We start from the raw sequence: 10635 nt of genomic DNA on the forward strand, positions 1-10635 counted from the left end.
CTGTCTTTAGCTGGTTCCACACCACCACCTGCTGCTTCAAACCCTTGCTCTTCTGAAGCTTGCATAGGACTCCCAAGCCTCGCTCCAATGCAATGCCGATCTCCTTTTCAGACCCTCTCTAGCATCCAGTCTGGATTCGAACATTGGCAATTCCTTTCCCCCCATTTGGTTGTGCGGTCATTTCTCATCATAATAATGTCCTCCAACACTAATCCGTCAAAGAAATTTCTCACATTCTCTTGAGGTGGTAGCAAAGAAGCATGCCTTGCAATAAGCAAATGCAAAGTCATCTTGACAGCTTGGCTGTGAGGAAGGCTTTCGGGCGTATTCAAATGCGTTACTGTAAACACTGATCTACTGCCCATCTCCCGCAGCTCTTTTCTTCCAAGGTTCCTCATTCCTGCCTTCTTTTTCGGTCTTCTGAAACCTTCCTTGCCCCGGCCTCTTTTGGTCACCTCAGGTTTTATACTTTGCTTGAGAACAGCCTGCATTTCTGGCTTGCTGCTCAGCCGTGAGCAACCGGGAGGGAACCACAGTGTGGTGGATCCCTCGAGCGGGTCATCGCCCGCCTCGCGTCTTCGTCGAATAAAAGGTGGAGCTCTCACGCTTTCCCCACCAATAATGTGCACCCCACCATCCCGGGATTTTGAGGCCCGATGAAGAAAGTGGAGCGTCCGCCAGAACCTGCAGTGATTCTGAGCCCCTGTAAGCGGATGACCACCGCCATTCCGACAACAGCACAAACAACAGCACCTGTAGACAGAGGTACTGTAATAGCGTTGTTGCAAGAACAGTCCACACTTGTCCAGCTCACCAATGCTCTCCAGACCATTCCACTATAACATCACCAAAACAGGTGACACCTTGAGAATGAAAACAGCAACTGAAAGCGTTCTGAAAGGATTCGCTGTGCACAAATCTAGAAGGTCCCAATACAAAACACTTAGGCCACTACAAAGTAGAAACACCATAAAAAAAATGTGGCAAGCCTACAGGCAACAACTGGTGGAGTCGGGAGATTCTAACATCTGAAAGGTCAGATGTGCAAGTCTCCAGGAGTGACAAAGTTTCACCATTAAACTGGATTGTTCCTTTCACGGATTGTTTCACATCTCCAAATCAAAGCTGTGCATACATTAAATGCATCGAGTGAGCCTTCACCATAGTATATATGGAGGCTTCCAGTCTACGATTCCAGGCTTCACTTTACAACTATTCAATTGGATCAAGTGTTAAAAAGGTTTCTGAAGTTTCTTGGAATCTTCTCCTTCGTTAAGTCACCTTAACTACATGACCAAAGGTATGTGGAGTCTGCTGCGTCGGGCATGTCATTCCAAAACCACAGGCATTAATGTAGAGTTGGTCCCCCCTTTGCTGATATAACAGCCTCCGCATCTTCTGGGAAGAGATTTCCACTAGATGTTGGAACATTTCTGCGGGGAGGTGCTTGCATTCAGCCACAAGAGCATTGGTGAGGTCGGGCAATTAGGATTGCTTCGCGGTCTGCTAACTTCAATTCATCCCAAAGGTGTTCCAGCGGTGTTGAGGTCAGGGCTCTGTGCAGACCAGTCAAGTTCTTCCACCTGCGACAAACCATTTCTTATGGACCTCACTTTGTGCCGGGGTCACATTGTCATGCTGAAACAGGAAAGAGCCTTCCCAAATTGTTTCCACAAAGTTGGAAACTCAGACCAATCTAGAATGAGAATTATATGCTATAGTGTTAAGATTTCCCTTCCCCGGAACTAAGAGACCCTAGCCGAACCGCGAAAAGCAGCCCCAGACCATTATTCCTCCTCCCCAAAACTTTATAGTTGGCACTATGCAATGAGGCGGGTAGGGTTCTCCTGGCATAGCCAAACCCAGATTTGTCATCGGACTGCCAGATGGTGAAGCGTGATTCTCGCGCCAGGAAAGCATTTCCACTGCTCCAAGAGTCCAGCTAGCCCGCGAGCTTTCACGCCACTCCAGCCGACACACTTGGCATTGCGCATGAAGTGATGCTTGGGTTGTGTGGCTGCTCAAGGCCATGTGCTCGATTTTATCCCCTAATTTGAGGTGCATCCCGCATACTTTTGTATATATCGTGTATTTCTTCTCGTGCCCCTGAATGAAATCGTGTATTTGCCAGAAACTCTCCAATCTATATATCAGAAACAGGCATGTATTCAGACCATCAGAATACCCAAACCATAAAAAACCGAAAGGCACAGCATTAACCAATTTCTGTAGATACTTAATATCTAGCAATAACCCATCCAATCATTAGGCCTACATCTCGACATACCATACACCATCATTGATAAAGATGGGCATGACATTAGCCATGGACATGGTTAAGCACTTTTCGGACAGCGGAATGGCGCGTACCCCTCTGGAGTACACCACTTGTCCCTGAAATCAAAGCGGATAGTGTCTCCGGCAGCTGTTCCAAAGACTGTGACCATAACTAGCAGAAATAAACATTATCGAGTCGAATGCAGTGAAAACGCTATAGCAGCCATAAGCATTCATAAAAAAGTATTTACGCAACAGAAACGATAAATCCAAAAATGGATTAGGGGGGAATGGTATTGTTAAACGTGATTTCCTAAGCTGACAAGTGTTTGCCCAGCAGGCAAAGTTAGCTGATCCACGCTGTTGGGGCGTGGTGTTGATGTATCACCACGCAGGCTACATGTTCTACTGTGATTGGTGAACAACGGCACCCCTTGAAAAATAGAGAGCAGAATCCTATTTTCTCTGGCTGAGCGGCTTCCATGTTGCTACGAAACCACCGACCGCTCCGCCTGGATAGGGTGTGCCACCCGTGCTTTCTGTCCGTGCCTTTAATCCTTTTCTTTGATATGCATCGGTCCCCAGAAGTCAGATATGGGCTTTTCCGTCCGGCAGTGTTATTACTCCATTCCATACACCCCTGGTGTATTACTAATAAGAAACGTGTTTCCATCACTACGGCTAAGGACTTGGAGCAGTTACTTCGTGAGGATGTGTTAACCATGTTCCGGAAAAAACAAGTCCAAACTTTCCCAGGTCTGGTCCCAAGTCTGAGTAGGTTCCACGGCCCCAAGACCTTTAGATTTTTTGGGGGCCAGGCCTCAGTGGAAACAAGTCTTATGACTTCGGTCCAAACACCGGGGTAAAGTCTATTGGAAATGCACCGTAGGCATAAGAGTATTAGCTGGCATGCTTGAGCATGGTTGGTCGTTCTGCTGCACAAATCAAAAAAACAGCCCACACCCAGCAGAGCTAAACTTGGTACCCTACTGTTGACTGATACTAGTCAAAACAACGTCATGCCACAAAATACATTTAATGTCGAGCACACACAGGCCATTGGTCGGTTTAACATGCAAACATCTGCTGACACATTTAAAAAAATATAATTTGCGTAAAAACTAAGATGGAGGGGACTTTTTGCGGCGCGCGATATAAAAATGTCCATTCCCGAGCCGTCACACACTGTGATTCGGGTTTCGTAATCATCGACCATTAACATAATTGGACGGCGACATTTCATTTTTAAGCCAAAGTTAAATGAAGAGAAGAGCAACCGTCACAAAAGCAACCAGTGCAAGACACGTCACATCTGGCTAGAACAATCAGGATACGCTTGAAACTAGCTAGAAAAACCAAAAAAGTTATACCATTACTTGAGGAAACTAGCACACAGCCCCACCATAGCGGTTCCCTAACGTTAGCTAGCTAGCCACCGTGTATGCTAGCCGGTTGGTTCTACAGCTTAACACCCACATTGTCAGCGTTTTATTTACCTAAGAAAATGACAAGCAAAAATACACCAACACAACACTAAAAACTGAATTATTATAAAAAACGTCGCAGATTTAACGTTAGCTAGCTACATGGCAGCTAGCGGCAATAGCTAGCGGGGGCCTTGCAGCCTGGCTGCTCGTAAAAATAACGCTACGCTAGCATGATAATTCCATCCTAAGAAAACGAACTTACACGAGCGGCAGCGAGAAAAAAAGTTATTTCTTATAAAATTTGACAAAAAAAAACTAAAAGGATGGCAGGAAAAGAAGAGATTTTGCCCTTGGTTTCAAACACGTTTAGAAATACGGAAGCCTAGAGAGGTGAAATAAGCAGATCTCGCATGTCATTTCTTCTTCTTCTTCTTCTCCTGTGGCATTGGCGTTCACACATTTTGTTTGTGCATGCCGCCACCTGCTACGGTAGTGTGTGTTTTATATATTTACACACACACACACACACACACACACACACACACACACACACGAGTACCAGTCAAATTTGGACCACCTGCTCATTCAAGGGGTTTTCTTTATTTTTACTACTTTCCATTGTAGAATATTAGGGAAGCCATCACAACTATGAAATAACACACTCCAGAGCTAACTCACTCTATTCTCCTCTTGACACCAGCCTTCTTCAACACCCAATCTCCATTTTTATATCGCCATCTCCTCAAATTCCTCCTCCAGAAATCCACCTTTCTGTATCCCTGTCCCAACATTCCTCCAACTGCCAACATTGCTTGTGCGGCCTGCCCCCACAGCTACATTCTCGAGTGACTGAAGACCAAAATATGGAGATTGTTCCGCCCATGTCCTTTGGGGAGATGGTTTACTTTATGGGCTATTCATTTTGTGAGACATCTGAAATACACATTTTATTACAAATTAAATATTTAATATCATCCAACACCTGAAACAGGAAAAAAGGATTTAAAAAACTATTTTAAAAAAACAATTGGAATATTTGACTGTTACAATGACCATTGAAGCAAAGCCATAACCTACTTCTATAGCTCTGAATTGGGGAAGTCCATAGTGCTTATCATGTTCCCACTTCACACAAGTGTTAAGTTGACCTTATGACTGGTTTCCACATTCCAACACTGCCATCATTCTTCAGACATATATGACAGACAGCTGCTTGACTTTTGTATTAGCTAGCTAACAGGATGTCACTGGGTGTTATATTCCCTGCATGACGGCATGAGCGTGCGTCCAAAAGCCTGCTGAAAGTCCACTGCTCCTCCACACCATAGTGCTGTGGTACCCGGTGCAGGTAGGCCCTTGCTTTCAGCATCTCCACGGCGCGCTGCACTAGCGTAGCCGAGCAGGCAGGAAACACTGCTGTGATTGGAGCAGACACTGAGAGGCGAGAGGAAGGGGCGTCTCCCAGCTTTTCAAAGGGTCTGGATCCAAACACGAAGAAAAAAAAACCTCACCTAATTGATAAGGGTTAAGTCAGACAACTATTTTAGGTATACATTTTTTTTAATCAAATACATTTCTTCTCTCAGTTAATTCAATCAAAGCTCATATTATCCCAAACCTTCTATTCTGATGCATTATCCCAAAAAGGGATACCAAGTCAGTTTTACTTCTGAATGCATTCAACTGAGAGCGGGTGCCTTAAATAAACATCCCACTTATAAAACAGGACTCTGATATTATCATGGAACGTGGCCATCTCAAATCTAGGGTACTTCTTTATGTTACATAGCATCTTCCAATCCATATATCTCATTTGTATCCGTATGACAGGCATATTGCTCACCCAGTCCAGTGGTCAAGGGAAGGGTTCCAGGGGCACATCGCCTCCCCTTTTTCCAACTTCCCTGAAGTGCATTGGACATGAGGAAAAGAGCCATCCTTGTTGCCTCTGGCCACAGCCAACACTGCCAGGCTTCTATACTGAGAGCACATGGTTAAGGGAAATAAAAGATGGGATAAGATATCTAATCCATTTATTATTTTACATGCTCCTGTAAACAACAGTGAAATGCTTTACTTGTCCCTTTTCCAACAATGCAGAGTTAAAAAGATAAAAACAAATAAAAAATAAATATAAATAGTGACACAAGGATTAAATAAATACACAGTGAAGATAGCCATGTCATCTATACGGGGTAGAAAATAACATGGCTATTTCACGCTTTCGGTTAAAGAGGACATAACGCAGCAGGCATGGGGTTGTTCATTTTGAACATTTAATTAAATCAAAAGCTGACAAAACAACAAACAAGAGAACAGCAGCGATCAGCTGACAGTCTGCAAGGCACACGAAGCTAACTACAGAACAATCTCCCACAAATAACAAACACACCCCTAATATATGGGACCTCAGTCAAAGGCAAATAGACAACACCTGCCTTCAACTGAGAGTCCCAACTAATTAACCAAACATAGAAACAGACATACTAGACTAAACATAGAATACATGAAAAACCAAACAGGTGCCCAAAAACCGGGAATACTTCAAATCCCAAATACCCTGCAACAAACACACCACCCCGAACCACATAAAACGAATACCACTCTGCATCCTTGACCAAACTACAATACCAATTAACCTTATACTGGCCCGGGACGTGAGGTATATTCAGAGAGTAGAAAAATAACATGGCTCTTTACCAGAGAGTAGAAAATAACATGGCTATTTACAGGAGTAGAAAATAACATGGCTATATACAGGGAGTAGAAAATATCATGGCTATATACAAAGAGTACCAGTACTGAGTTGATGTGCAAAATGCGAGGTAGCTATGTGCTAGTGTCGACCGTTTATGATTTTTCAGCAGGATCGATCGGCGATTTGTTATGTACACAGACCAGACCCCCCGAAGAGCCAGAACCCATAAGGCCAACCCCGAAGACCAGAACTCCCAGAAGACCAGACCCCAAGACCAGAACCCAAAGACCAGACCACAGAAACAAATTATAAACTTTTTTCACTTGTTTTCAACATGGATGTGAAGCCAATCAACAAGCGGGCGTGGCCCGAAGCCTTTGAGGTGATTCTGAAGGCCCCCCTCCCCGGTGTATGGGCCTTACAGCACCTTCCACCCCAAGGGGAGGTGTACCTAGAGGACATCCAGAAGAGATTGGAGGCAGCTGAGGACCGGAGGAGGGGTGAGTAGTAGAACTATAGAACTAGAATGATAAAAAACTGCGGTACACTAAGAAATAAGATCCCAAAAGTGTTCTTGGTTGTCCCCTTAGTAGAACCCTTTTTGGTTCCGGGGTTCTACCCGCAGCAAAATGTCTGCTGTCTGATAGCACCTTTTTTTCCTTAGAGTGTATAATTCTAGATCTTTGAGTAGGCAACCCCCATGGCCCTGCATGTTGATATAATAATTAATATCCTAATTAAATCCAGAAACAGCTGTCCATTCAAGTTCATACCGTGGTGGATGGGTCGGTAATTGGTATGCGCGTAAGTGCTGTGGTCTGGGTTGCTTTAACTATTTTATATGGCGACTATGTCCTGTGGTCAGTCCCAGGGGCCCAGGTGCTGGGGCCTGGCAGAGAGGGGAGAGAGGGGATGTGCTGCAGCCTGAAAGCACAACAATTCACAAAATGGCGGGGAAGCTCACCATGAAGATGGAGACAAATCAAACCGGGAGGCCCACCTTGCAGCCATAATGGAGGAGATCAGGGAAGGTGGGAGAAGACTGGCAAACAGGTACTGTAGTTGGTAATGTGAGTATTGGTAGTAGTAGTAGCGGTGGCAGTGGTATTAGAGTAGTAGTGGTGCGGTAGTGTTGAATTGGTGGTAGTAGGAATTTAGTAGTAGTTAACAAACAGCTCCAGCTCTCGTCTTGGCTGAAAAACATCAAGCACTGCGACGTCAAATCCACACGGGGTGTTCGGGTTCGAAAATTCTACCTAGCTAGCTAACTGCAAGTACCTAGCCTAGTAATCAGAAAAGCGGTGCAAAGTTGTGATTACTACTCAATTTGGTGAGAGTATTCTAAAAAAAAATAAATAGCCAGCTAGTTAAGCATGTCATTTCTGGCTGGGTTGCACATTTTTGTTGGCTAACGTTATATTTTTCTTTTGACAATGGCTACCTAAGCTAGAAAGTGCTAGAAATGCCGTGCTAGCACGCACTCCTCTCTCGACATTCCATCATGATGATAAAATATAAGTTTTTAAATGTATTTTTAGCTTTCCCACTGTTTCCCACCAACTATCTAGCTTGGTAATAACGTCCAGACTGGCAACGTCAAGTTTCTGGAACTTCTGCTTGTGGAGCAAGCTAATGTTTATCACCTGGCGCTCGGATTGTTTGTAAATGTAGCAGGTTGTCATCGGGGAATGGAGGACCAAAGCGCAGCTTAGAATGTGGATGATCATCTTGATATTTTTTTAAATCAAGAGAACACCAAAATAACAAACAAAAGACCCCGCACAAACAACAAAACAGTCTTGTCAGTCTCACACATGCCAAAAACAAGAACAATCTCCCACAACACTACACCAAACAATTACCCATATATAGGACTCCCAATCAGAGGCAGCGAAAACACCTGCCTCCAATTGAAGTCCAGCGCTAAACCTAAACATTGAAAACCTAAACTAGACAGAATACAGAAATACAACCTAGAACATACTAACTTTAGAACATACACCCAAAACCCAGGAACACATAAATCAAACACCTCTACAACTTACACACAAAACTCCCCCACCATACAAAACAAACATCCTCTGCTGATTTAGGGCGTGACAGTAACAAACACCCCCACAGTTTCTTTTTATTTTTTACTTTAAATTTTTAATTAGAAATTAAATTTTATTTTAACAGTAACATGCAAAACATAAACATAACAGCCAGAGGGATTCCAAAGATTACAAAAAATAAAATAAAACTATTCCTACAATATCAAATCAAATACAGACATATAACGAATACATGTCTTTAATTTTGTTATGTATACGTTTAAAGATCTCAATAGATTTTCCAAATCAAATCCAAAATATATTTTTCTTCATAAATCTGATTTGTGCAGAAATATTTTCCTAATAAAATAAAGAGATTTATGACATACTCCACGTTCAGTTGTGGAATCGAGTGTGGTAAAATAATATTCCAAACTTTGTATGCAATTTGAGGCCAAGATATATTTTTACATCAGTCCAGAACACTTCACTATATAAACAATTACAGAATAAGTGTTCCAATAGATTCAGTTTCAAGTTCACAGAAACTGCATTCACTCCTAACGTCAAGTATATATTTAGAAATCAAGCTATTCGGATAGAATCTATGGATTATCTTAAAAAAAAAAAAAAAAAAAAAAAAAAAAAAGGAGAAATCTCCTTTGCTTTATTGGTCACCATAAATTTGTGTGGAGTGGAGCCAAGCACGGCGCCAGTTTACATCAAGCTGATGAAAGCCCAACAAAATATCGCAGAGAATAGACTTCCTGTAGAAAATATCCCTTAATAAACGATTAAGTTGAATTTCGTATGTGGTAGACCAATACCATTCACCTGAATATCGCTTTGCACAATCGGAAATATTCCAAAATATGTATTATTCACAAGAGTAAAGTTTTTATCCCACTGGTATAGCTTTAATAACAGTGTCATATTCCTTGCTTGAAACCCCTCTAAGTTGTATCTTTCCATAAATTCTCTCCATGTAAATAGATTCCCACTAATATTAATTAATTGGCTGACAAGGACAATGTTTTTCGAGAACCATTTATGGATTCCGTGGCATCTTATTTCTATGCAATATCGACCCATTGTTCCATATAAAACATTTATGAGGAGAAAAGTGGTGTTTATACAACAAAGCCCAGCACATTAAAGCCTGCTTGTGAAAAATCTGCCTTGAGTTTCACAGGAAGTTTTCCCACAATATATGGACAATTGTAGTAAGAAAATGAAGCCCTCCGAACTTCTGAAAAACAAAGTATGAGCTATAATATTCCAGAAACTATGAGGATTTTTTTGTGTATCTTTTAATCCAGTTGACCTTTGATATCTGATTAAAAAGTGAAATCTAAGACATTTAGACCCTCATCACGAACCCTGTTGGTGATAACATCTCTTTTTATCTTATGTGGCTTGTTCTTCCATAGCAAAGAGGTTGTACAAAAGCCTACTCTAAGAGTACCAATTGGATTTAGGAATGGCAATAGATGAAAAAAAGATAGGATGCCGCGACGATGCGAGATAGCCCCTCAGCTTTGGATAAAAGCATCCTTCCTTGAAGACTTAAATCCCTCCCTAACCATGAAGACAATTTTTAGTTGTTGACCAGATTCAGTTACAGGGTTCAAAATTAAGATCATTCATAGCCTTAAGGGTTTGGCGATCTTTACACCGAGGTGGAGGTTTCGGTATCTTTTTCAGAAATGTTACAATCTGCTGGATTGACAGCTCCTTTCAAAACAAACATCTCACATTTGGAAAGATTTAATGCCGAACTGGATTTTGGGCAACTGCCTCCACGATATCAATGCTAATCTGGCTTGAGGCACATTTTTCAAAAAAGTGGAGGTGTCACTTTCGCCAGTTGAGATATCTTGATCTCTCTGGCCTGGAATGTAATGCCTTCAAATGGACTTTTATGAACTATTGAGGCATAACATTTTGCAGATATAACAAAAAATAAAAGGTGAAATTGGACAACCTTTTTGGTATTCCTTTGTAAATATAATAAACCTTGAGGATGTTCCATGACAGAGTTTGATACAGCCTATTGCCACCATTATGCAAGTTCTAATAGCATCAATAAAACGACAAAAGTTCAAATGCTTAAGACAATCAAAGATAAAATTGTGACTTTACTGTATCTCAAATGCTTTCTGAAAAATCCCAAAAAAGATAACAGGAAGTCTGTAATAGT

The sequence above is a fragment of the Salmo salar genome, chromosome ssa05, assembly GCF_905237065.1.
Source record: "Salmo salar chromosome ssa05, Ssal_v3.1, whole genome shotgun sequence".
Lineage (NCBI taxonomy): Eukaryota > Metazoa > Chordata > Actinopteri > Salmoniformes > Salmonidae > Salmo > Salmo salar.